The following is a 27623-nucleotide window of genomic DNA, read 5'->3' as shown; positions in this document are numbered from 1 at the left end:
GGAAGCAATAGTTGGCGAGACGACCATGATGCTACGATGGAGATCAAGGTGTCGAGTCGGTGACAATGGAGATCATGACGATGCTTTGGAGATGGAGATCAAAGCACAAGATGATGATGGCCATATCATGTCACATATTTTGATTGCATGTGATGTTTATCTTTTATGCATCTTATTTTGCTTGGTATGGCGGTAGCATTATAAGATGATCCCTTAACTAAAATTTGAAGGTATGGGTGTTCTCCCTGAGTATGCACCATTGCGGAAGTTCATCGTGTTGAGACACCACGTGATGAACGGGTGTGATAGACACTACGTTCACATACAACGGGTGCAAGATAGTTTTTCACATACGGAATACTCGGGTTAAACTTGACGAGCCTGGCATGTACAAACATGGCCTCGGAACACTGGAGACCGAAAGGTCGAATGTGAATCATATAGTAGATATGATCAACATAGAGATGTTCACCATTGATGACTACTCCATCTCGCGTGATGATCGGACATGGTTTAGTTGATTTGGATCACGTACCATTTAGATGACTTGAGGGATGTCTATCTGAGTGGGAGTTCTTAAGTAATTTGATTAATTGAACTTAATTTATCATGAACTTAGTCCTGCTAGTATTTGCATATCTATGTTGTAGATCAATATCTCGCGTTTAGCTCCCTTGTTTTATTTTTTGATATGTTCCTAGAGAAAACTAAGTTGAAAGATGATAGTAGCAATGATGCAGACTGGGTCTATGATCTGAGGATTATCCTCATTGCTGCACAGAAGTATTATGTCCTTGATGCACCTCTAGGTGACATACCTGTTGCGGGAGCAGATGCATACGATATGAATGCCTGGCAAGCTCGGTATGATGACTACTTAATAGTTTAGTGCACCATGCTTTACGACTTAGAACCGAGACTTCAAAAACGTTTTGAACGTCACAGAGCATATGAGATGTTCCAAGATCTGAAATTGGTATTTCAGACTCATGCCCGTATTAAAGAGGTATGGGACCTCTGACAAGTACTTTGCCTACAAGATGGAGGAGAATGGCTCAGCCAGTGAGCATGTGCTCAGAACGTCTGGGTACTACAGTCGCTTGAATCAAGTGGGAGTTAATCTTCCAGATAAGATAGTGATTGACAAAGTTCTCTAGTCACTATCACCAAGCTACTAGAACTTCGTGATGAACTATAATATGCAAGGGACGATGAAAAAAATTCCCAAGCTCTTCGCGATGCTAAAATTGACGAAGGTAGAAATCAAGAAAGAGCATCAAGTGTTGATGGTTGACAAAACCACTAGTTTCAAGAAAAAGGGCGAGGGACAGAAAGGGAACTTCAAGAAGAAGAACAAACAAGTTACCGCTCCCATGAAGAAGCCCAAAGCTAGACCCAAGCCTAAAACTGAGTGCTTCTACTGCAAAGGAAATAGTCACTGGAAGCGAAACTGCCCCAAATACTTGATGACCCACAAGTATAGGGGATCTATCTATTGGGGAACGCGGTAATTTCAAAAAAAATCCTATGCACATGCAAGATCATGGTGATGCATAGAAACGAGAGGGGAGAGTATCATCTACGTACCCTCGTAGACCGTAAGCGGAAGCGTTATGACAACACGGTTGATGTAGTCGTACGTCTTCACGATAGACCGATCCTCAGTACCAAACGTAGACACCTCCGCGTTCAGCACACGTTCAACTCGGTGACGTCCCGCGAACTCACGATCCAGTAGAGCTTCGTCAGCACGACGGCGTGGTGACGGTGTTGATGAAGCTACCGACGCAGGGCTTCGCCTAACCACCGCTACAATATGACCGAGGTGGATTATGGTGGAGGGGGGGCACCGCACATGGCTAAAAGATCAATGATCAATTGTTGTGTCTCCAAGGGGTGCCCTCCTCCCCGTATATAAAGGAGTGGAGGAGGGGAGGGGCCGGCCTCCTATGGCGCACCCCATGAGGAGTCCTACTCCCACCGGGAGTAGGACTCCCCTTCCAAGTAGGAGTAGGAGTAGGAGAGGAAGGGAGAGAAGAAGAGAAGGAAAGGGGAGCGCCGCCCCCCCCCCTCCTTGTCCAATTTGGACTAGAGGGGGAGGGGGCCGCGGCTGCCCTCGCCGCCCCTCCTCTTCTCCCACTAAGGCCCATTAGGCCCAATATACTCCCCGGGGGGTTCCGGTAACCCACCGGTACTCCGGTATATGTCCGAAACCTCCTGAAACACTTCCGATGTCCGAACATAGTCGTCCAATATATCAATCTTTACGTCTCGACCATTTCGAGAATCCTCGTCATGTCCGTGATCATATCCAGGACTCAGAACTACCTTCGGTACATCAAAACACAAAAACTCATAATACCGATCGTCACAGAACTTTAAGCGTGCGGACCCTACGGGTTCAAGAACTATGTATACATGACCGAGACTCGTCTCCGGTCAATAACCAATGGCGGAACCTGGATGATCATATGGGCTCCTACATATTCTACGAAGATCTTTATCAGTCAAACCGCATAACAACATACGTTGTTCCCTTTGTCATCGGTATGTTACTTGCCTGAGATTCGATCATCGGTATCTCAATACCTAGTTCAATCTCATTACCGGAAAGTCTCTTGACTCGTTCCGTAATGCATCATCCCGCAACTAACTCATTAGTTACATTGCTTGCAAGGCTTATAGTGATGTGTATTACCGAGAGGGCCTAGAGATACCTCTCCGACAATCGGAGTGACAAATCCTAATCTTGATCTATGCCAACTCAACAAGTACCATCGGAGACACCTGTAGAGCACCTTTATAATCACCCAGTTACGTTGTGACGTTTGGTAGCACACAAAGTGTTCCTCCGGTATTCGGGAGTTGCATGATCTCATAGTCATAGGAGCATGTATCAGTCATGAAGAAAGCAATAGCAATATACTAAATGATCAAATGCTAAGCTAACGGAATAGGTCAAGTCAATCACATCATTCTCTAATGATGTGATCCCGTTAATCAAATGACAACTCATGTCTATGGTTAGGAAACATAACCATCATTGATTCAACGAGCTAGTCAAGTAGATGCAAACTAGTGACACTCTGTTTGTCTATGTATTCCCACATGTACTAAGTTTTCGGTTAATACAATCTAGCATGAATAATAAACATTTATCATGATATAAGGAAATAAATAATATTGCCTCTAGGGCATATTTCCTTCAGTCTCCCACTTGCACTAGAGTCAGTAATCTAGTTTACATCTTTATGTGATTAGTTCACATCTCCATGTGAATAATACCCAAAAGGGTTTACTAGAGTCAATAATCTAGTTCACATCGCTATGTGATTAACACCCCAAGAGTGATCATGTTTTGCTTGTGAGAGAAGTTTAGTCTATGGGTCTGCAACATTTAGATCCATATGTATTTCGCAAAGTTATATGTCTACAATGCTCTGCACGGAGCTACTCTAGCTAATTGCTCCCATTTTCAATATGTATCCAGATCGAGACTTAGAGTCATCTAGATCGATGTAAAAAGCTTGCATCGACATAACTCTTTATGACGAACTCTTTTTATCACCTCCATAATCGAGAAATATTTCCTTAGTCCTCTAAGGATAATTTTGACCGTTGTCCAGTGATCTACTCCTAGATTACTATTGTACTCCCTTGCCAGAATCATGCTAAGGTATACAATAGGACTGGTAAACAGCATAGCATACTTTATAGAACCTATGACTGAGGCATAGGGAATGACTTTTCATTCTCTTTCTATTTTCTGCTGTGGTCGGGTTTTTGAGTCTTTACTCAACTTCACACCTTGCAACACATGCAAGAACTCCTTCTTTGAATGTTCCATTTTGGACTACTTCAAAATCTTGTCAAGGTATGTACTCATTGAAAATATATCAAGCGTCTTGATCTATCTCTATAGATCTTGATGCTCAATATGTAAGTAACTTCATCGAGGTCTTTCTGTGAAAAAACCCTTTTCAAACACTCCTTTATGCTTTCTAGAAAATTCTCCATTATTTCCGATCAACAATATGTCATTCACATATACTTATCAGAAATGTTGTAGTGCTCCCACTCACTTTCTTGTAAATATAGGCTTCACCGCAAGTCTGTATAAAAACATATGCTTTGATCACTTTATCAAAGCATATATTCCAAATCCGAGATGCTTGCACCAGTCCATAGATGGATCGCTGGAGCTTGCTCACTTTGTTAGCACCTTTGGTGTCGACAAAACCTTCTAGTTGCATCATATACAACTTCTTCTTTACGAAATCCATTAAGGAATACAATTTTGACATCCATTTGCCAGATTTCATAAAATGCGGCAACTACTAACATGATTCAGACAGACTTTTAAGCATCGATACGAGTGAGAAAATCTCATCGTAGTTAACACCTTGAACTTGTCGAAAACATTTTGCGACAATTCGAGCTTTGTAGATAGTAACACTACTATCAGTGTCCGTCTTCCTCTTGAAGATCAATTTATTCTTAATAACTCACCGATCATCGGGCAAGTCAATCAAAGTCCATACTTTGTTCTCATACATGGATCCCATCTCAGATTTCATGGCCTCAAGCCATTTCGTGGAATCTAGGCTCATTATCGCTTCCTCATAGTTTGTAGGTTCGTCATGGTCTAGTAACATGACTTCCAGAAAGGATTACTGTACCACTCTGGTGCGGACCATACTTTGGTTGTCCTACGAGGTTCGGTAGTAACTTGATCTGAAGTTTCATGATCATCATCATTAGCTTCCTCACTAATTGGTGTAGAGATCACTAGAACTGATTTATGTGATGAACTACTTTCCAATCCGGGAGAAGGTACAATTACCTCATCAAGTTCTACATTCCTCCCACTCACTTCTTTCGAGAGAAACTTCTTCTCTAGAAAGGATCCATTCTTAGCAACGAATATCTTGCCTTCAGGTCTGTGATAGAAGGTGTACCCAGCAGTTTCCTTTGGGTATCCTATGAAGAAGAATTTCTCCGATTTGGGTTCGAGCTTATCAGGTTGAAACTTTTCACATAAGCATCATAGCCCCAAACTTTAAGAAACGACAACTTTGGTTTCTTGCCAAACCACAGTTCATATGGCGTCGTCTTAACGGATTTAGATGGTGCCCTATTTAATGTGAATGCGGATGTCTCTAATGCATAACCCCAAAACGATAGTGGTAAATCGGTTAGAGACATCATAGATTGCACCATATCTAATAAAGTATGGTTACGATGATCGGACACACCATTCCGCTGTGGTGTTCCAGGTGGCGTGAGTTGTGAAACTATTCCGCATTGTTTCAAATGAAGACCAAACTCGTAACTCAAATATTCTCCTCCACGATCAGATCATAGAAACTTTATTTTCTTATTACGGTGATTTTCCACTTCACTCTGAAATTATTTGAACTTTTCAAATGTTTCAGATTTATGTTTCATCAAGAAGATATACCCATATCGTACTCAAATCATCTGTGAAGGTCAGAAAATAACGATACCCGCCGCAAGCCTCAACACTCATCGGACTGCATACATCAGTATGTATTATTTCCAACAAGTCTGTTGCTCGCTCCATTGTTCCGGAGAAAGGAGTCTTAGTCATCTTCCCATGAGGCATAGTTCGCAAGCATCAGCTGATTCATAATTAAGTGATTCCAAAAGCCCATCAGCATGGATTTCTTCATGCGCTTTCCACCAATATGACCTAAATGGCAGTGCCACAAATAAGTTGCACTATCATTATTAACTTTGCATCTTTTGGCTTCAATATTATGAATATGTGTATCACTACGATCGAGATTCAATAAACCATTCACCTTGGGTGTATGACTGTTGAAGGTTTTATTCATGTAAACAGAACAACAATTATTCTCTGACTTTAAATGAATAACCGTATTGCAATAAACATGATCAAATCATATTCGTGCTTAACGCAAACACCAAATAACATTTATTTAGGTTCAACACTAATCCCGAAAGTATAGGGAGTGTGCGATGATGATCATATCAATCTTGGAACCACTTCCAACACACATCGTCACTTCACCCTTAACTAGTCTTTGTTCATTCCGCAACTCCCGTTTCGAGTTACTAATCTCGGCAACTGAACTAGTATCAAATACTGAGGGGTTGATATAAACACTAGTAAAAGTACACATCAATAACATGTATATCAAATATACCATTGTTCACTTTGCCATCCTTCTTACCCGCCAAATACTTGGGGCAGTTCTGCTTCCAGTGACCAGTCCCTTTGCAGTAGAAGCACTTAGTCTCAGGCTTAGGTCTAGACTTGGGCTTCTTCACTTGAGCAGCAACTTGCTTGTCGTTCTTCTTGAAGTTCCCCTTCTTCCTTTTACCCTTTTCTTGAAACTAGTGGTCTTGTCAACCATCAACACTTGATGCTTTTCTTGATTTCTACCTTCGTTGATTTCAGCATCACGAAGAGCTTGGGGATTGTTTCCGTTATCCCTTGCATATTATAGTTCATCACGAAGTTCTAGTAACTTAGTGATAGTGACTAGAGAACTCTGTCAATCACTATCTTATCTGGAAGATTAACTCCCACTTGATTCAAGTGATTGTAGTACTCAAACATTTTGAGCACATGATCACTAGCTGAGCTATTCTCCTCCATCTTGTAGGAAAAGTGCTTGTCAGAGGTCTCATACCTCCCGACACGGGCATGAGTATGAAATACCAATTTCAACTCTTAGAACATCTTATATGTTCCGTGGGGTTCAAAACGTTTTTGAAGTCCCGGTTCTAAGACATAAAGCATGGTGCACTAAACTATCAAGTAGTCATCATACCGAGCTTTACCAAATGTTCATAACGTCTGCATCTGCTCCTGCAATAGACCAGTCACCTAGCGGTGCATCAAGGACATAATTCTTCTGTGCAGCAACGAGGATAATCCTCAGATCATGGGTCCAATCCGCATCATTGCTACTATCATCTTTCAATATAGTTTTCTCTAGGAACATATCATAAATAAAACGAGGAGCTACATCGCGAGCTATTGATCTACAACATAGTTATGCAAATACTATCAGGACTAAGTTCGTGATAAATTAAAGTTCAATTAATCATATTTAAGAACTCCCACTTAGATAGATATCCCTCTAATCATCTAAGTGATCGCGTGATCCAAATCAACTAAACCATAACCGATCATCACGTGAAATGGAGTAGTTTTCAATGGCGAACATCACTATGTTGATCATATCTACTATATGATTCATGCTCGACCTTTCGGTCTCAGCATTCTGAGGCCATATCTGTATATGCTAGGCTCGTCAAGTTTAACCTGAGTATTCTGCGTGTGCAAAACTGGCTTGCACCCGTTGTATAAGAACGTTGAGCTTACCACACCCGATCATCACGTGGTGTCTCGGCACGGCGAACTTTTGCAACGGTGCATACTCAGGGAGAACACTTGTAACTTGAAATTTTATTGAGAGATCATCTTATAATGCTACCGCCGAACTAAGCAAAATAAGATGCATAAAGGATAAACATCACATGCAATCAAAATATGTGACATGATATGGCCATGATCATCTTGCGCCTTTGATCTCCATCTCCAAAGTACTGTCATGATCTCCATTGTTACCGGCATGACACCATGATATCCATCATCTTGATCTTTTATCAATGTGTCGTCACATGGTCGTCTCACCAGCTATTTCTTTTGCAACTATTGCTATCGCATAGCGATAAAGTAAAGCAATTATTTGGCGCTTTCATCTTATGCAATAAAGAGACAACCATAAGGCTTCTGCCAATTGCTGATAACTTCAACAAAACATGATCATCTCATACAACAACTTATATCTCATCACGTCTTGACCATATCACATCACAACATGCCCTGCAAAAACAAGTTAGACGTCCTCTACTTTGTTGTTGCAAGTTTTACGTGGCTGCTACGGGCTGAGCAAGAACTGTTCTTATCTACGCATCAAAAACCACAACGCGGTAAAGTGATTGATTTTTGATCTTCAGAAAGAACCCTGTTCATTGAATCCGATTCAACTAAAGCAGGAGAAACAAACGCCCACTAGCCACCTATGTGCGAAGCACGTCGGTAGAACCAGTCTCGCGTAAGCGTACGCGTAATGTCGGTCTGGGCCGCTTCATCCAACAATGCCACTGAATCAAGAATCAACTAGAGACGACAAGCAATATGTATATACCCACGCCCACAACTCCTTTGTGTTCTACTCGTGCATATAACATCTACGCATACACCTGGCTCGGATGCCACTGTTGGGGAACGTAGTACTTTCAAAAAAATTCTTACGCACACGCAAGATCATGGCGATGCATAGCAACAAGAGGGGAGAGTATCATATACGTACCCTCGTAGACTGTAAGCGGAAGCGTTATGACAACGCGGTTGATGTAGTCGTACGTCTTCACGATCGACCGATCCTCAGTACCGAACGTACGGCACCTCCGCGTTCAGCACACGTTCAGCTCGGTGACGTCCCGCGAACTCATGATCCAGTAAAGCTTCCAGGAAGAGCTTCATCAGCACGACGGCGTGGTGACGGTGTTGATAAAGCTACCGACGTAGGGCTTCACCTAAGCACCGCTACGATATGACCGAGGTGGATTATGGTGGAGGGGGGCACCGCACACGGCTAAAAGATCAATGATCAATTGTTGTGTCTCCAAGGGGTGCCCCCCTCCCCGTATATAAAGGAGTGGAGGAGGGGGAGGGGGCCGGCCTCCTATGGTGCACCCCATGAGCAGTCCTACTCCCATTGGGAGTAGGACTCCCCCTTCCAAGTAGGAGGAGGAGTAGGAGAGGAAGGGAGAGAAAAAGAGAAGGAAAGGGGGGCGCCCCCTCCTTGTACAATTCGGACTCGAGAGGGAGGGGCACGCGGCTGCCCCTCCTATTCTCCCACTAAGGCCCATTAGGCCCAATATACTCCCGGGGGGGTTTCCGGTAACCCCCCGGTACTCCGGTATATGTCCGAAACCTCCCGAAACACTTCCGGTGTCCGAACGTAGTCATCCAATATATCGATCTTTACGTCTCGACCATTTCGAGACTCCTCGTCATGTTCGTGATCATATCCGAGACTCCAAACTACCTTCAGTACATCAAAACACAAAAACTCATAATACCGATCGTCACAGAACTTTAAGCGTGCGGACCCTACAGGTTTGAGAACTATGTAGACATGACCGAGACTCATCTCTGGTCAATAACCAATAGCAGAACCTGGATGCTCGTATTGGCTCCTACATATTCTACGAAGATCTTTATCTGTCAAACCGCATAACAACATACGTTGTTCCCTTTGTCATCGGTATGTTACTTGCCCGAGATCCGATCGTCGGTATCTCAATACCTATTTCAATCTCGTTAACGGCAAGTCTCTTTACTCGTTCCGTAATGCATCATACCGCAACTAATTCATTAGTTACATTGCTTGCAAGGCTTATAGTGATGTGTATTACCGAGAGGGCCCAGAGATACCTCTCCGACAATCGGAGTGACAAATCCTAATCTTGATCTATGCCAACTCAACAAGTACCATCGGAGACACCTGTAGAGCACCTTTATAATCACCCAGTTACGTTGTGACATTTGGTAGCACACAAAGTGTTCCTCCGGTATTCGGGAGTTGCGTGATCTCATAGTCATAGGAACATGTATAAGTCAAGAAGAAAGCAATAGCAATATACTAAACGATCAAATGCTAAGCTAACGGAATGGGTCAAGTCAATCACATCATTCTCTAATGATGTGATCCCATTAATCAAATGACAACTCATGTCTATAGTTAGGAAACATGACCATCATTGATTCAACGAGCTAGTCAAGTAGAGGCAAACTAGTGACACTCTGTTTGTCTATGTATTCCACATGTACTAAGTTTCCGGTTAATACAATTCTAGCATGAATAATAAACAGTTATCATGATATGAGGAAATAAATAATAACTTTATTATTGCCTCTAGGGCATATTTCCTTCACTATCGTAGTCCTTTCAATAAGTAAGAGTGTCGAACCCAACGAGGAGCAGAAGGAAATGACAAGCGGTTTTCAGTAAGGTATTCTCTGCAAGCACTGAAATTATCGGTAATAAATAGTTTTGTGATAAGGTAATTTGTAACGGGTAAGAAGTAATAAAAGTAAATAAGGTGCAGCAAGATAGCCCAATCCTTTTTGTAGCAAAGGACAAGCCTGGACAAACTCTTATATAAAGGAAAGCGCTCCCGAGGACACATGGGAATTATCGTCAAGCTAGTTTTCATCACGCTCATATGATTTGCGTTTGTTACTTTGATAAGTTGACATGTGGGTGGACCGGTTCTTGGGTACTTCCCTTCCTTGGACAAGCATCACACTTATGATTAACCCCTCTTGCAAGCATCCACAACTACAAAATAAGTATTAAGGTAAACCTAACCATAGCATGAAACATATGGATCCAAATCAGCCCCTTACGAAGCAACGCATAAACTAGGGTTTAAGCTACTATCACTCTAGCAACCCATCATCTACTTATTACTTCCCAATGCCTTCCCCTAGGCCCAAACAGTGGTGAAGTGTCATGTAGTCGACGTTCACATGACACCACTAGAGGAGAGACAATATACATCTCCTCAAAATATCGAACAATACCAAATTCACATGACTACTTATAGCAAGACTTCTCCCATGTCCTCAGGAACAAACGTAAGTACTCACAAATCATATTCATGTTCATAATCAGAGGGGTATTAATATGCATAAAGGATCTGAACATGTAATCTTCCACCAAATAAACCAACTAGCATCAACTACAAGGAGTAATCAACACTACTAGCAACCCATAGGTACCAATCTGAGGTTTTGGGACAAAGATTGGATACAAGAGATGAACTAGGGTTTGAGATGAGATGGTGCTGGTGAAGATGTTGATGGAGATTGACCCCCTCCCGACGAGAGGATCGCTGGTGATGATTTTCCCCTCCCGGAGGGATGTTTCCTCGGCAGAACAGCTCCGCCGGAGCCCTAGATTGGTTCCGCCAAGGTCCCGCCTCGTGGCGGCGAAGTTTCGTCCCGAAAGCTTGCTTATGATTTTTTGCAGGGCGAAAGAGTTCATATAGCCAAAGATGGGCACCGGAGGCCTGCTAGGGGGCCCACGAGGCAGGGGGCACGCCCACGGGGTAGGGCGCGCCCCCACCCTTGTGGATGGTGGGTGGGCCCCCTACGGTGCTTTCTTAGCCCAATTTTTTTATATATTCCAAAACTGTCCTTCGTGAAGTTTCAGGACTTTTAGAGTTGTACAGAATAGGTCTCTAATATTTGCTCCTTTTCCAGCCCAGAATTCCAGCTGCCAGCATTCTCCCTCTTCGTGCAAACCTTGTAAAATAAGAGAGAATAGCCATAAGTATTGTGACATAATGTGTAATAACAGCCCATAATGCAATAAATATCGATATAAAAGAATGATGCAAAATGGACGTAACAATACTTGGCGGATAAGAAGGATGGCAAACTGAACAAAAGTATATTTGATATATATGTTATTGATGTGTACCTTACTAGTGTTCGTAGTAGCACTTGGGGATTCGATACCGGTTCGGTTGCTAATATTAGTAACTCGAAACAGGAGTTGCAGAGACTAGTTAAGTGTGAGGTGACAATATGTGTTGGAAGTGATTCCAAGGTTGATACGATCACCATCGCACACTCCCTCTACATTCAGGATTAGTGTTGAACCTAAATAAATTTTATTTGGTGTTTGCGTTGAGTATGAATATGATTAGATCATGTTTATTATAACGCTTATTCATTTAAGTTAGAGAACAATTGTTGTTCTACTTATATGAATAAAACCTTCTATGGTCATACACCCAGTGTGAATGGTTTATTGAATCTCGATCGTAGTGATACACATATTCATAATATTGATGCCAAAAGATGCAAAGTTGATAATGACAGTGCAACATATTTGTGGCACTACCGTTTAGGTCATATTGGTATAAAGCACATAAAGAAACTCCATGCAGATGGGCTTTTGGAATCACTTGATTATGAATCATCTGATACTTGTGAACCATGCCTCATGGGCAAGATGACTAAAACTCCATTCTCCGGAACAATGGAGGGAGCTAATGACTTATTGGAAATAATACATACCGATGTGTGCGGTCCAATGAGTGTTGAGGCATGCGGCAGGTATCATTATTTTCTGACCTTCACAGATGATTTGAGCAGATATGGGTATATCTACTTAATGAAACACAAGTCTGGAATATTTGAAAAGTTCAAATAATTTCAGAGTGAAGTGGAGAATCATCGTAATAAGAAAATAAAGTTTCTACATTCTGATCATGGAGGCGAATATTTGAGTTATGAGTTTGGCCTTCATTTAAAACAATTTGAAATAGTTTCACAACTCACTCCATCTGGAACACCACAGTGTAATGGTGTGTCCGAACATCGTAACCGTACTATATTAGATATGGTGCATTCTATGATGTCTCTTACCGATTTACCACTGTTTTTGGGGGTTTGTATTAGAGACAGCCACATTCACGTTAAATAGGGCACCGTCTAAATCCGTTGAGATGACACCGTATGAACTGTGGTTTGGCAAGAAACCTAAGCTGTCATTTCTTAAAAGTTTGGGGATGTGACATTTATGTCAAAAGGCTTCGACCTGATAAGCTCGAACCCAAAGCGGAGAAGTGCGCCTTCATAGGATACCCAAAAGAAACTATTGGGTATACCTTCTACAATAGATCCAAAGGCAAAATCTTTGTTGCTAAGAATGGGTCCTTTCTGGAGAAGGAGTTTCTCTCGAAAGAAGTGAGTGGGAGGAAAGTAGAACTTGATGAGGTAACTGTACCTTATCTCAATTTGGAAAGTAGCACGTCAGAGAAATCCGTTCTCGTGATGCCTACACTAACTAGAGAGGAAGCTAATTATGATGATCGTGAAACTTCAGATCAAGTTACTACTAGACCTCGTAGGTCGAACAGAGCACGTTCCGCACCAGAGTGGTATGGTAATCATGTTCTGGAAGTCATGTTACTAGACCATGACGAACCTATGAACTATGAAGAAGCTATGATGAGCCCAGATTCTGATAAATGGCTTGAGGTCATGAAATCTGAGATAGGATCCATGTATGAGAACAAAGTGTGGACTTTGGTGGACTTGCCCGATGATCGGCGAGCCATAAAGAATAAATGGATCTTCAAGAAGAAGACTGACGCTGATGGTAATGTTACTGTCTACAAATCTCGACTTGTCGCAAAAGGTTTTCGACAAGTTCAGGGAGTTGACTACGATGAGACTTTCTCACCTGTAGCGATGCTTAAGTCTGTCCGAATCATGTTAGCAATTATCGTATTTTATGATTATGAAATTTGGCAAATGGACGTCAAAACTGCATTCCTAAATGGACTTCTTAAAGAAGAATTGTATATGATGCAACCAGAATGTTTTGCCGATCCTAAAGGTGCTAACAAAGTGTGCAAGCTCCAGCGATCCATCTATGGACTGGTGCAAGCATCTCGGAGTTGGAATATACATTTTGATGAGGTGATCAAAGCATATGGTTTTATACAGACTTTCGGAGAAGCATGTATTTACAAGAAAGTGAGTGGGAGCTCTGTAGCATTTCTAATATTATATGTGGATGACATATTGTTGATTGGAAATGATGTAGAATTTTTGGATAGCATAAAATGATACTTGAATAAGAGTTTTTCAATGAAAGACCTCGGTGAAGCTGCTTATATATTAGGCATCAAGATCTATAGAGATAGATCAAGATGCTTAATAGGACTTCCACAAAGCACATACCTTGACAAAGTTTTGAAGAAGTTCAAAATGGACCAGTCAAAGAAAGGGTTCCTGCCTGTGTTACAAGGTGTGAAGTTGAGTCAGACTCAATGCCCGACCAATGTAGAAGATAGAGAGAGAATGAAAGTCATTCCCTATGCCTCAGCCATAGGTTCTATAAAGTATGTCATGCTGTGTACCAGACATATTGTGTACCTTGCCATGAGTTTGGCAAGGGGGTACAATAGTGATCCAGGAGTAGATCACTGGACATCGGTCAAAATTATCCTTAGTTACCTAAGAAGACTAAGGAACTGTTTCTCGGTTATGGAGGTGACAAAGAGTTCGTCGTAAAGGGTTACGTCGATACAGGCTTTGATACTAATCTGGATGACTCTGAGTCTGAATCTAAATACATATTGAAAGTGGGAGCAATTAGCTAGAGTAGCTCCATGGAGAGCATTGTAGACATAGAAATTTGCAAAATACATACAGATCTGAATGTAGCAGACCCATTGACTAAACATCTCTCACAAGCAAAACATGATCACACCTTAGTACTCTTTGGGTGTTAATCACATGGCGATGTTGTTGGAAATATGCCCTAGAGGCAATAATAAATTAGTTATTATTATATTACATTTCATTGTTCATGATAATCGTTTATTATCCATGCTAGAATTGTATTGACAGGAAACTCGGATACATGTGTGGATACATAGACAACACCATGTCCCTAGTAAGCCTCTAGTTGACTAGCTCGTTGATCAATAGATGGTTACGGTTTCCTGACCATGGACATTGGATGTTGTTGATAATGGGATCACATCATTAGGAGAATGATGTGATGTACAAGACCCAATCCTAAGCCTAGCACAAGATCGTGTAGTTTGTATGCTAAAGCTTTTCTAATGTCAAGTATCATTTCCTTAGACCATGAGATTGTGCAACTCCCGGATACCGTAGGAGTGCTTTGGGTGTGCCAAACGTCACAACGTAACTGGGTGGCTATAAAGGTGCACTACGGGTATCTCCGAAAGTGTCTGTTGGGTTGGCACGAATCGAGACTGGGATTTGTCACTCCGTGTGACGGAGAGGTATCTCTAGGCCCACTCGGTAGGACATCATCATAATGTGCACAATGTGACCAAGGAGTTGATCACGTGATGATGTGTTACGAAACGAGTAAAGAGACTTGCCGGTAACAAGATTGAACAAGGTATCGGGATATCGACGATCGAATCTCGGGCAAGTAATATACCGGTAGACAAAGGGAATTGTATACGGGATTGATTGAATCCTTGACATCGTGGTTCATCCGATGAGATCATTGTGGAGCATGTGGGAGCCAACATGGGTATCCAGATCCCGCTGTTGTTTATTGACCGGAGAGTTGTCTCGGCCATGTCTGCATGACTCCCGAGCCTGTAGGGTCTACACACTTAAGGTTCGATGATGCTAGGGTTATAGGGAATAGATGTACGTGGTTACAGAATGTTTTTCGGAGTCCCGGATGAGATCCCGGACGTCACAAGGAGTTACGGAATGGTCCGGAGGTAAAGATTTATATATGGGAATTCCCGTTTTGGTCACCGGAAAAGTTTCGGGTGCTATCGGTAACGTACCGGGACCACCGGGAGGGTCCCGGGGGTCCACCAGGTGGGGCCACCAGCCCTAGAAGGCTGCGTGGGCCAAGTGTGGGAGGGGACCAGCCCCAGGTGGGCTGGTGCACCCCCCCACCAAGGCTCAAGGCGCAAGGGAGAGTGGGAGGGGGCAAACCCTAGGTCTAGATGGGCCTTAAGGCCCACCCTAGGTGCGCCCCCCTCTCTCCCCCCTTGGGCGCCACCCTAGATGGGTTTTGGGGCTGCCGCCACCCCTAGGGAGGGAACCCTAGATGGGGGCGCAGCCCCTCCCCTTCCCCTATATATACTTGAGGTATTGGGGGTTACAAGAGACACGAGATCATCTCCCTCTTGGCGCAGCCCTACCTCTCTCCCTCCTCGTCTCTCGTAGTGCTTGGTGAAGCCCTGCTGGAGTTCCGCGCTCCTCCACCACCACCACGCCGTCGTCCTGCTGCTGGACGGAGTCTTCCCAACCTCTCCTTCTCCCCTTGCTGGATCAAGGCGTGGGAGACGTCACCGGGCTGCACGTGTGTTGAACGCGGAGGCGCCGTTGTTCAGCGCTTAGATCGGAATCAACCGTGATCTGAATCACTGCGAGTACGACTCCTTCATCCGCGTTCTTGCAACGCTTCCGCTTAGCGATCTACAAGGGTATGTAGATGCACTCTCCTTCCCCTCGTTACTAGATTACTCCATAGATTGATCTTGGTGATGCGTAGAAAATTTTAAATTTCTGCTGCGATCCCCAACAGTGGCATCATGAGCTAGGTCTATGCGTAGTTTCTATGCACGAGTAGAACACAAGTTGTTGTGGGTGTCGATTTTGTCAATTTACTTGCCGTTACTAGTCTTATCTTGATTCGGCGGCATTGTGGGATGAAGCGCCCCGGAACGACCTTACACGTACTCTTACGTGAGACTGGTTCCACCGACTGACATGCACTAGTTGCATAAGGTGGCTAGCGGGTGTCTGTCTCTCCCACTTTAGTAGGATCGGATTCGATGGAAAGGGTCCTTATGAAGGGTAAATAGAAATTGGCATATCACGTTGTGGTTTTGGCGTAGGTAAGAAACGTTCTTGCTAGAAACCTATAGCAGCCACGTAAAAATTTGCAACAACAATTAGAGGACGTCTAACTTGTTTTTGCAGCATATGCCTTGTGATGTGATATGGCCAAAAGGATGTGATGAATGATATATGTGATGTATGAGATTAATCATGTTCTTGTAATAGGAATCATGACTTGCATCTCGATGAGTATGACAATCGGCAGGAGCCATAGGAGTTGTCTTAATTTATTTATGACCTGCGTGTCAACTTAAACGTCATGTAATTACTTTACTTTATTGCTAAACCGTTAGCCATAGTAGTAGAAGTAATAGTTGACGAGATGACTTCATGAAGACACGATGATGGAGATCATGGTGTCATGCCGGTGACGATGATGATCATGGCGCCCTGAAGATGGAGATCAAAAGGAGCAAAATGATATTGGCCATATCATGTCACTATTTGATTGCATGTGATGTTTATCATGTTTTGCGTCTTATTTGCTTAGAACGACGGTAGCTTAAATAAGATGATCCCTCGCAATAATTTCAAGAAAGTGTTCCCCCTAACTGTGCACCGTTGCGAAGGTTCGTTGTTTCGAAGCACCACGTGATGATCGGGTGTGATAGATTATAACGTTCGAATACAACGGGTGTAAGCTAGATTTACACACGCAATACACTTAGGTTGACTTGACGAGCCTAGCATATACAGACATGGCCTCGGAACACGGAAGACCGAAAGGTCGAACATGAGTCGTATAGAAGATACGATCAACATGAAGATGTTCACCGATGATGACTAGTCCGTCTCACGTGATGATCGGACACGGCCTAGTTGACTCGGATCATGTATCACTTAGATGACTAGAGGGATGTCTATCTGAGTGGGAGTTCATTAGATAATTTGATTAGATGAACTTAATTATCATGAACATAGTCTAAATTGTCTTTGCAAATATGTTGTAGATAAATAGCTCACGTTGTAGCTCCCTGTTTCAATACGATCCTAGAGAAAGACTAAGTTGGAAGATATTGTAAGCAATGATGCGGACTGGGTCCGTAGTCCGAGGAGTGTCCTCACTGCTACACAGAAGGCTTACGTCTTTGATGCACCGCTCGATGTGCAAACCCCTACAACGTCGTCTGTGGATGTTGTGAACACCTGATAGACACATCCTGATGACTACTTGATAGTTTAGTGCACCATACTTTACGGCTTAGAATCGGGATTCCAATGACGTTTTGAACGCCATAAGACATATGAGATGTTCCAAGAGTTGAAATTGGGATTTCAGGCTCATCCCTGTGTTGAGAGGTATGAGACCTCTGACAAGTTCTTTTGCCAACAACATGGAGGAGAATAGCTCAGCTAGTGAGCATGTGCTCAGAATGTCTGGGTGCTACAATCACTTAAATCAAGTGGGAATTAAACTTCCAGATAAGATAGTGATTGATAGAGTTCTCTAGCCACTATCACTAAGCTACTAGATCTTCGTGATGAACTATGACATGCAAGGGATGGAGTTGATCCCGGAGCTATTCGCGGTGCTTAAGACCGCAAAAGGTAGAAATCAAGAAGGAGCATCAAGTGTTGATGGTTTAACAAGACCACTGGTTTCAAGAAGGGCAAGGGCTAGAAGGGAAACTTCATGGATGGCAAACCAGTTACCGCTCCAGTGAAGGAACCCAAGGTTGAACCCAAACCTGAGACTAAGTGCTTCTATTGTAAGGGGAACGGTCACTAGTAGCAGAATTACCCCAAATGCATGGTAGATAAGAAGGCTAGCAACTTCAACAAAGTATATATGTGTTATTAATGTGTACCTCACTAGTACTCCTGGTAGCACCTGGGTATTGGATACCGGTTCAGTTACTATTATTGGTGACTTGAAGCAAAAGCTACGGAGTAAATAGAGACTGGCTGAGGGAGAGGTGACGATGTGTGTTGGAAGTGTTTCCAAAGTTGATGAGATCACCATCGCACGCTCCATCTGCCTTCGGGATTAGTATTGAACCTAGATAGATGTTATCAGGTGTCTACGTTGAGCATGAATATGATTAGATCATGTTCATCGCAATACGGTTATTCATTTAAGTTAGAGAATAATGGTTATTCTGTTTACATGAATAATACCTTTCATGGTCATGCACCCTATGTGAATGGTTCATTGAATCTCGGTCGTGGTAATACGCATGTTCACGCCAAAAGATGTAGAGTTAATAATGATAGTACCACTTTCTTGTGGCACTACCGCTTAGGTCATATTGGCGTAAGATGCATGAAGAAACTCCATGTCGATGGATGTTTGGAGTCACTTGATTTTGAATTGTTTGACACATGCGAGCCATGCCTCATGGGCAGGATGACTAAGACCCCATTTTCAGGTACAATGAAACGGGCAAGTGACTTGTTGGAAATCATACATGCTGATGCGTGTGATCCAATGAGAATTGAAGCGTGCGGTGGATATCGCTATTTTCTCATCTTCACTGATGATTTGAGTAGATATAGGTATATTTACTTAATCAAGCACAAGTCTGAAACGTTTGAAAAGTTCAAGCGATTTCAGAGTGAAGTTAAGAATCATCATAACAAGAAGATCATGTTCCTACGATCTGATCAAAAGGGGATTTTCTGAGTTATGAGTCTGGCAATCACTTAAGAAATCATGGAATTGTTTCGCAGTTGAAGCCACCTGGAACACCATAGCGTAATGGTGTGTCCGGACGTCATAATCGAACCTTATGAGATATGGTGCAATCTATGATGTCTCTTACTGAACTACCGCTATTATTTTGAGGTTATGCATAAGATACAGCTGCATTCACTTTAGATAGGACACCATATAAGTCCGTTGAGACGACGTATTATGAACATTGGTTTGGCAAGAAACCAAAGTTGTCGTTTCTTAATGTTTGGGGTTGTGATGCTTAAGGCTTCAGCCGAAGAAGCTCGAACCCAAAGCGAACAAACACATCTTCATAGGATACCCAAAGGTGACAGTTGGGTACACCTTCTATCTCAGATCTGAGGGCAAATTGTTTGTCGCTAAGAACGGGTCATTTCTCGAGAAGGAGTTTCTCTCGAAAGAATTGAGTGGGAGGAAGATAGAACTTGATGAGGTTGTCAAACCTTTACTTCAACCAGAGAGTGATGCAACACAGAAAAATGTTTACTGTGGCGCCTACGTCTGTTGAAGAGGAAGTTAATGATAGTGATCATGAAGCTTCAGATCAAGTTGTTATCGAACCTCATAGGTCGACAAGGATATGTACTACTCCTGAGTGGTACAGTAATCCTGTCTTAGATATCATGTTGTTGGACAACAATGAACCTACGAACTATGGAGAAGCGATGGTGGGCCCGTATTCCGACAAATGGTTAGAAGCCATGAAATCCGAGATAGGATCCATGTATCAGAATAAAGTATGGACTTTGGTGGACTTGCCCGATGATCGGCAAGCCATTGAGATAAATGGATCTTTAAGAAGAAGACGGACGTGGGCGGTAATGTTACCGTCTATGAAGCTCGACTTGTGGGAAAGAGTCTTTTCACAAGTTCAAGGAGTTGACTACGATGAGAATTTCTCACCCGTAGCGATGCTTAAGTCCGTCGGAATCATGTTAGCATTAGCTGTATTTTTCGATTATGAAATCTGACAGATGGATGTCAAAAACAAGTTTTCTTACCAGTTTTCGTAAGAAAGAGTTGTATGTGATACAATCAAAGTTTTGTCGATCCTAAGGATGCTAAAAGGTATGCTGGCTCCAGCGATCCTTCTATGGACTAGAGCAAGCATCTCGGAGTCAGAATATATGCTTTGATGGAGCGATCAAAGCTTTTAGGTTTATACAATATTTGCTAGAAACTTGTATTTACAAGAAAGTGAGTGGGAGCACTACAACATTTCTGATAACTATATGTGGATGACATATTGTTGATTCGAAATAATGTAAAATTTCTGGAAAGCATAAACGGTTGTTTGAAGAGTGATTTTCAAAGGAAGACCTGGATAAAGCTGCTTACATATTGGGCATCAAGATCTATAGAGATAGATCAAGACGCCTGATGATACTTTCAAAGAACGCACACCTTGACATGTTTTTGAAGGAGTTCAAAATAGATCAGTCAAAGAAGGGGTTCTTACCTGAGTTGTAAGGTGTGAAGTTGAGTAAGACTCAAAGATTGACCACGGTAGAAGAAAGAGGAAGGACGAAGGTCATCCCCTATGCTTTTGTCATAGGCTCTATACGGTATGCCATGCTGAGTACCGCACCAGATGTGTGCCTTGCCACATGTCTGGCAAGAGGGTACAAAGGTGATCTAGGAGTGGATCACCAGATAGCGGTCAAAATTATCCTTAGAGGAATAAGGAAATGTTTCTCGGTTATGGAGGTGATAAAGAGTTAGACGTAAAGAGTTACGTCGATGCAAGCTTAACACCTATCCGGATAGCTCTGAGCAGAGATACCGGATACGTATAATGGAGCAACAATTTGGAATAGCTCCAAGTGGAACGTGGTAGCAGCATCTACGATATGACATAAAGTTTTGCGAAATACATAGGGATCTGAATATTGCAGACCCGTTGACTACAACCTCTCTCACAAGCATAACATGATCAAACCCAGAACTCGTTGAGTGTTAATCACATAGTGATGTGAACTAGATTATTGAGTCTAGTAAACTCTTTGGATGTTGGTCACATGGCGATGTGACCTGTGAGTGTTAATCACATAGCGATGTGAACTAGATTATTGACTCTAGTGCAAGTGGGAGACTGTTGGAAATATGCCCTAGAGGCAATAATAAATTAGTTATTATTATATTATATTTCATTGTTCATGATAATCGTTTATTATCCATGCTAGAATTGTATTGATAGGAAACTCAGATACATGTGTGGATACATAGACAACACCATGTCCCTAGTAAGCCTCTAGTTGACTAGCTCGTTAATCAATAGATGGTTACGGTTTCCTGACCATGGACATTGGATGTCGTTGATAACGGGATCACATCATTAGGAGAATTATGTGATGGACAAGACCCAATCCTAAGCCTAGCACAAGATCGTGTAGTTCGTATGCTAAAACTTTTCTAATGTCAAGTATCATTTCCTTAGACCATGAGATTGTGCAACTCCCGGATACCGTAGGAGTGCTTTGGGTGTGCCAAACGTCACAACGTAACTGGGTGGCTATAAAGGTGCACTATGAGTATCTCCAAAAGTGTCTGTTGGGTTGGCACGTGTAACATCCCAATTTTTCAATTTGGAATGTTATACACTAGATCATCATGGCATATCATATTTTATTTGCTTTTGGTTTTGATCCTAGAAATTCTACGCAACTCAGGACCCACGGAGAGAGTTGGGGATTTCGTTATTTTCATATTTGAGTTTTCTCAAATTTTGAGAATAGGATCATTTGATTTTAATTATTTTATCATCAATTATTTCTATTACAAAAATATGAGAGAGGGAATAAAATGACTTTTCCAAAATAAAGAAATATTGAGGATTTAATAATAAAATCAAATAAGATTTTATTTCGGAGTTTTTCGTTATTTTATTTGAATTTAGGAAAAATGTGCGTTTTTCAAAATTGCATTTAGGCCCCAAATAAATGTTCACCTTGTGCGACTTGATTTTAGAAGCCCAGGAAAATTTATTTCGGGATTTTTGGAGTCTGTTAATATTTCTTTTATTTGTTTTTTTGCATGGAATAATTTAAAAAAAAACGCCACCGACCTACGGGCCGTGTCCGACTTGGACACTAGGCCCGATCGGGCTTTATAAGCCGGGAGCCCAGCCCGAGAGCCTCCCCACCCAAACCCTAGCCCCAGCCCTGCCCTAGCCGCCGCCGCCACGCTGCACCGCCGCCGACCGCCGCCGGAGCCCCACCGCCGCCGCCAGAGTTCTCGCCGGAGTTGCCGGTAGTTTTTTTTAGACGCCGTTTTTTTTCCGAAAAACCGTTCGGTTTTTCCGACGGTTTTGCTTGTTTTTTTAGTTTCGGTTTTTTAATAGATCGGTTTTTCTGATTTATTTAAATAGCGAGCGTTCGTTCGTTCTAGCGAACGTTCGTCGTTTTTCTTTTTCTCGGATTAAATCCACGATTTTTCTGATCGCGATTCCTGATCTGATTTTTGTTTTAGTATAACTTTTCGCTCGTTTATCGGAATCAGGCGATTCAAGCACCTGGAGTTTCGTCTCAAAACCCTCTATCCGTTTAACCAACTTAAACAAAGTTTTTCCACTTTAAAATTGCCCTAGATCCGGAATAGTAAACGAAGCCTGTTTCTTTTGTCGTTTGACTTTCGTTGCTTCGTTTGATTTGATTCTTTTTGCAAACCAGAGTTCTTAAGTTGAACTTTCTGGTTAGATCTCTTATTTGAGTTTTACCTGTGCATTAGATGAATACTTATTGTATGCTTGTTTGTTTGTCTGCGATAGAATACCCGGAGTGCGCCGCCTGTTACTTCGAATCTCTAGGTTTCGCGGATCATCAGCAAGGCAAGTAACACTTTGACCATACCTCCTACTACCCAGTTTTATTGCATTAGATCAATCCTCAAACATTGCATGATTAGGATCTAATTAAATTGCGGGATGGGAAGTAGTTGAGGTAGTACCTATTACCTGTTATATTATCAAACCTTTGGGAGTTACTTCTACGTTTGCCATTATGCCATGCTATGCTAGTAGACGTGGATTGGGTGAGTGATATCTATGACATATGTGAGTTTGTTAATTAATGATTTATCTATGGTGGCAACTTAAACACACATCTGGGTGGATTGAGGTACCTGGGTATTCCAGGATTGCCTGTTTTCTTTATGGACCGCCACCCAGGCCCAAAGGGATCATGAGATTTTTCATACTAGAAACTTCCGTGTGCAGCCACAAGCTATTATAGGCTCTAGCATAGTTGAGTAAGTCGTGCGAACTCTTACAGGGTAGACTAGCAGATGTAGGGGAAAGTAGGTGTAACGGTCTATCCATCGTAAGGTGCTAGCGCTTCTGAAAGACTATGTCTCGGTCATCCGTCTTCTCAAACACCATGTAGTGCGAGAAACCAAACGGAGGCGATCGAGTCTTGTGGGAAAAAGTGTGCAAACCTCTGCAGAGTGTATAAACTAATCATGGTTAGCCGTGTCCCCGGTTATGGACAACTTGAGTATCTAGTACTTAGATTATCATGTGAATCTCAACATGTTACTCTCAAATTTAATTTTGTTGGGTTTTGTTTAATGATGATGCTTCCCTACTGCAAAATTGTTTCACTCGATGTAATAAGTGTGTGATTGCTACTCTGTTATAAATCCTTCAAGTACTGTGTGGTGTCAGCATTACTGATCTAGGGATGACACCTGAGCACAAAGATCAGACTGTTTGAGGTCTGGTCGCTACAGCATGAATCGAGACTGGGATTTGTCACTCCGTGTGACGGAGAGGTATCTCTGGGCCCACTCGGTAGGACATCATCATAATGTGCACAATGTGACCAAGGAGTTGATCACGGGATGATGTGTTACGAAACGAGTAAAGAGACTTGTCGGTAACGAGATTGAACAAGGTATCGGGATACCGACGATCGAATCTCGGGCAAGTAATATACCGGTAGACAAAGGGAATTGTATACGAGATTGATTGAATCCTTGACATCGTGGTTCATCCGATGAGATCATCGTGGAGCATGTGGGAGCCAACATGGGTATCCAGATCCCGCTGTTGGTTATTGACCGGAGAGTTGTCTCGGCCATGTCTGCATGACTCCCTAGCCCATAGGGTCTACACACTTAAGGTTCGATGACGCTAGGGTTATAGGGAATAGATGTACGTGGTTACCGAATGTTGTCGGAGTCCTAGATGAGATCCCGGAAGTCACGAGGAGTTCCGGAATGGTCCGAAGGTAAAGATTTATATATGGGAAGTCCCGTTTTGGTCACCAGAAAAGTTTCGGGTGCTATCGGTAACATACCGGGACCACCGGGAGGGTCCCGGGGGTCCACCAGGTGGGGCCACCAGCCCTAGAAGGCTGCGTGGGCCAAGTGTGGGAGGGGACCAGCCCCAGGTGGGCTGGTGCGCCCCCTACCAAGGCCCAAGGCGCAAGGGAGAGTGGGAGGGGGCAAACCCTAGGTCTAGATGGGCCTTAAGGCCCACCCTAGGTGCGCCCCCCTCTCTCCCCCCTTGGGCGCCACCCTAGATGGGTTTTGGGGCTGCCGCCACCCCTAGGGAGGGAACCCTAGATGGGGGCGCATCCCCTCCCCTTCCCCTATATATACTTGAGGTATTGAGGGCTGCAAGAGACACGAGATCATCTCCCTCTGGGCGCAGCCCTACCTCTCTCCCTCCTCGTCTCTCGTAGTGCTTGGCGAAGCCCTGCTGGAGTTCCGCGCTCCTCCACCACCACCACGCCGTCGTGCTGCTGCTAGACGGAGTCTTCCCAACCTCTCCTTCTCCCCTTGCTGGATCAAGGCATGGGAGACGTCACCAGGCTGCACGTGTGTTGAACGTGGAGGCGTCGTTGTTCGGCGCTTAGATCGGAATCAACCGCGATCTAAATCGCTGCGAGTACGACTCCTTCATCCGCATTCTTGCAACGCTTCCGCTTAGCGATCTACAAGGGTATGTAGATGCACTCTCCTTCCCCTCATTGCTAGATTACTCCATAGATTGATCTTGGTGATGCGTAGAAAATTTTAAATTTCTGCTACGATCCCCAACAGATGTGAACTAGATTATTGACTCTAGTAAACCCTTTGGGTGTTGGTCACATGGCGATGTCAACTATGGGTGTTGATCACATGATGATGTGAACTATTGGTGTTAAAACACATGGCAATGTGAACTAGATTATTGACTCTAGTGCAATTGGGAGACTGAAGGAAATATTCCCTAGAGGCAATAATAAAGTTGTTATTTTATATTTCCTTATATCATGGAAAATGTTTATTATTCATGCTAGAGTTGTATTAACCGAAAACTTCATACATGTGTGGATACATAGACAAAAAACCGTGTCCCTAGTAAGCCTCTACTAGACTAGCTCGTTAATCAAAGATGGTTAAGTTTCCTAAGTCCTAACCATAGACATGTGTTGTCATTTGATGAACGGGATCACATCATTAGGAGAATGATGTGATGGACAAGACCCATCCGTTAGCTTAGCACATTGATCGTTCGGTTTTATTGATATTGCTTTCTTCATGTCAAATACATATTCCTTCGACTATGTGATTATGCAACTCCCGGATACCGGAGGAATACCTTGTGTGCTATCAAATGTCACAACGTAACTGGGTGATTATAAAGATGCTCTATAGGTATCTCCGAAGGTATTTGTTGGGTTGGCATAGATCGAGATTAGGATTTGTCGCTCCGAGTATCGGAGAGGTATCTCTGGGCCCTCTCGGTAATACACATCATAAGAAGCCTTGCAAGCAAAGTGACTAATGAGTTAGTTGCGGGATGATGTATTATGGAACGAGTAAAGATACTTTCCGGTAATGAGATTGAACTAGGTATGTAGATACCGACGATAGAATCTCGGGCAAGTAACATACCGATGGACAAAGGGAATAACGTATGTTGTCATAACGGTTTGACCGATAAATTCCTTGTATAATATGTAGGAGCCAATATGAGCATCCAGGTTCTGCTATTGGTTATTGACCAAAGAAGTGTCTCGGTCATGTCTACATAGTTCTCGAACCCGTAGGGTCCGCACGCTTAACGTTCGATGACGATATAATATTATATGAGTTTTGTGCTTTGGTGACCGAATGTTATTCAGAGTCCTGGATGAGATCATGGACATGACGAGGAGTCTTGAAATGGTCAAGAGGTAAATATTTGTATATAGGATGATGGTATTCGGACACCGGAAGTGTTTCAGAGGGTATCGAGTACTTATCGGGTCACCGGAAGGTGTTTCGGGTACCCCTGGCAATCCTATGGGCCATATGGACCTTGTGAAGGAACACACCAGCCCACAAGGGACTAGTGCACCCTATAAGGCTATAGGAGGAGGCGAAGGAAAGGAGGAAGGGAAAGGAAAGTGTGGATTAGGATTCCCACTTCCTTCCCTCACCCCCTCTTTCCTTCCCCTTCATGCATACATGGAAAGGGGGGCACAGGGCAAGGTAGGGCCCCTAGGGTGCGGCGCCAACCCTAGGGCACCCCTGGCTGCCTCTCCTCCCCATCCCACGTATATATATGTGGGGAGGGGGCGCCTAGAACACAGACCAACAATTGTTAGCCGTGTGCGGCACCCCGCTCCATAGTTTACACCCCGATCATAGTTTTGCGGTGCTTAGGCAAATCCATGCGAGAATCACTTCACCATCACCATCACCACGCCGTCGTGCTGACGGAACTCATCTACTTCCTCGACACCTTGCTGGATCAAGAAGGCGAGGGACGTCATCGCGCTGAACAGGTGCAGAACTCAGAGGTGTCGTACATTCGGTACTTGATTAGAGCTAGAAGAAGTTTGACTACATCAACCGTGTTGTCAAACGCTTCCGCTTTCGGTCTATGAGGGTACATGGACACACTCTCCCCCTCTCGTTGCTATGCATCTCATAGATAGATCTTGCGTGAGCGTAGGAATTTTTTTGAAATTGCATGCTACGTTCCCCAATAGGAAGTGACCACAGTACTCTCATGGTCTGAGGAACTAAAACACAAGCTAACACTCCGTGTTATAACAATTGATTTCAGACGACATTATCTCACAGTATAACAAACAAGATTGGGTCGATTCAATATGATTGTTCTTCTAACGTCACATTCTCAATGTTGTTTTAGGAATATCATTACACTTAACAATATCTTAATATCTAGAAAACATTAGCACTAACAACACTTGAGCCAGTCTCATAGGCAAGATGGGGAACCTATTCTTTACCGTACATAACTCCACACGTGCATATGAGTTTTCCGCTGAATCGCATATTCCAGGATCATAGCAGTTATAACATGAAATACAAACATTTAATTACAAAAATGGAAATATAATCATACAATATTATTTCCTTTAGGGCATATTTCCAACAGCAGGTCCTCTTGACCTCTCTCGAAGCTTCCAGGGTTTCTTGTTGCCCAAAAAATCGTATTAAATTGGCAAGTGA

This window comes from Triticum dicoccoides, chromosome 2A (genome assembly GCF_002162155.2).
Source record: "Triticum dicoccoides isolate Atlit2015 ecotype Zavitan chromosome 2A, WEW_v2.0, whole genome shotgun sequence".
In the NCBI taxonomy this organism is placed as follows: Eukaryota; Viridiplantae; Streptophyta; class Magnoliopsida; order Poales; family Poaceae; genus Triticum; species Triticum dicoccoides.
Note: the sequence above shows the minus strand (reverse complement) of the source record.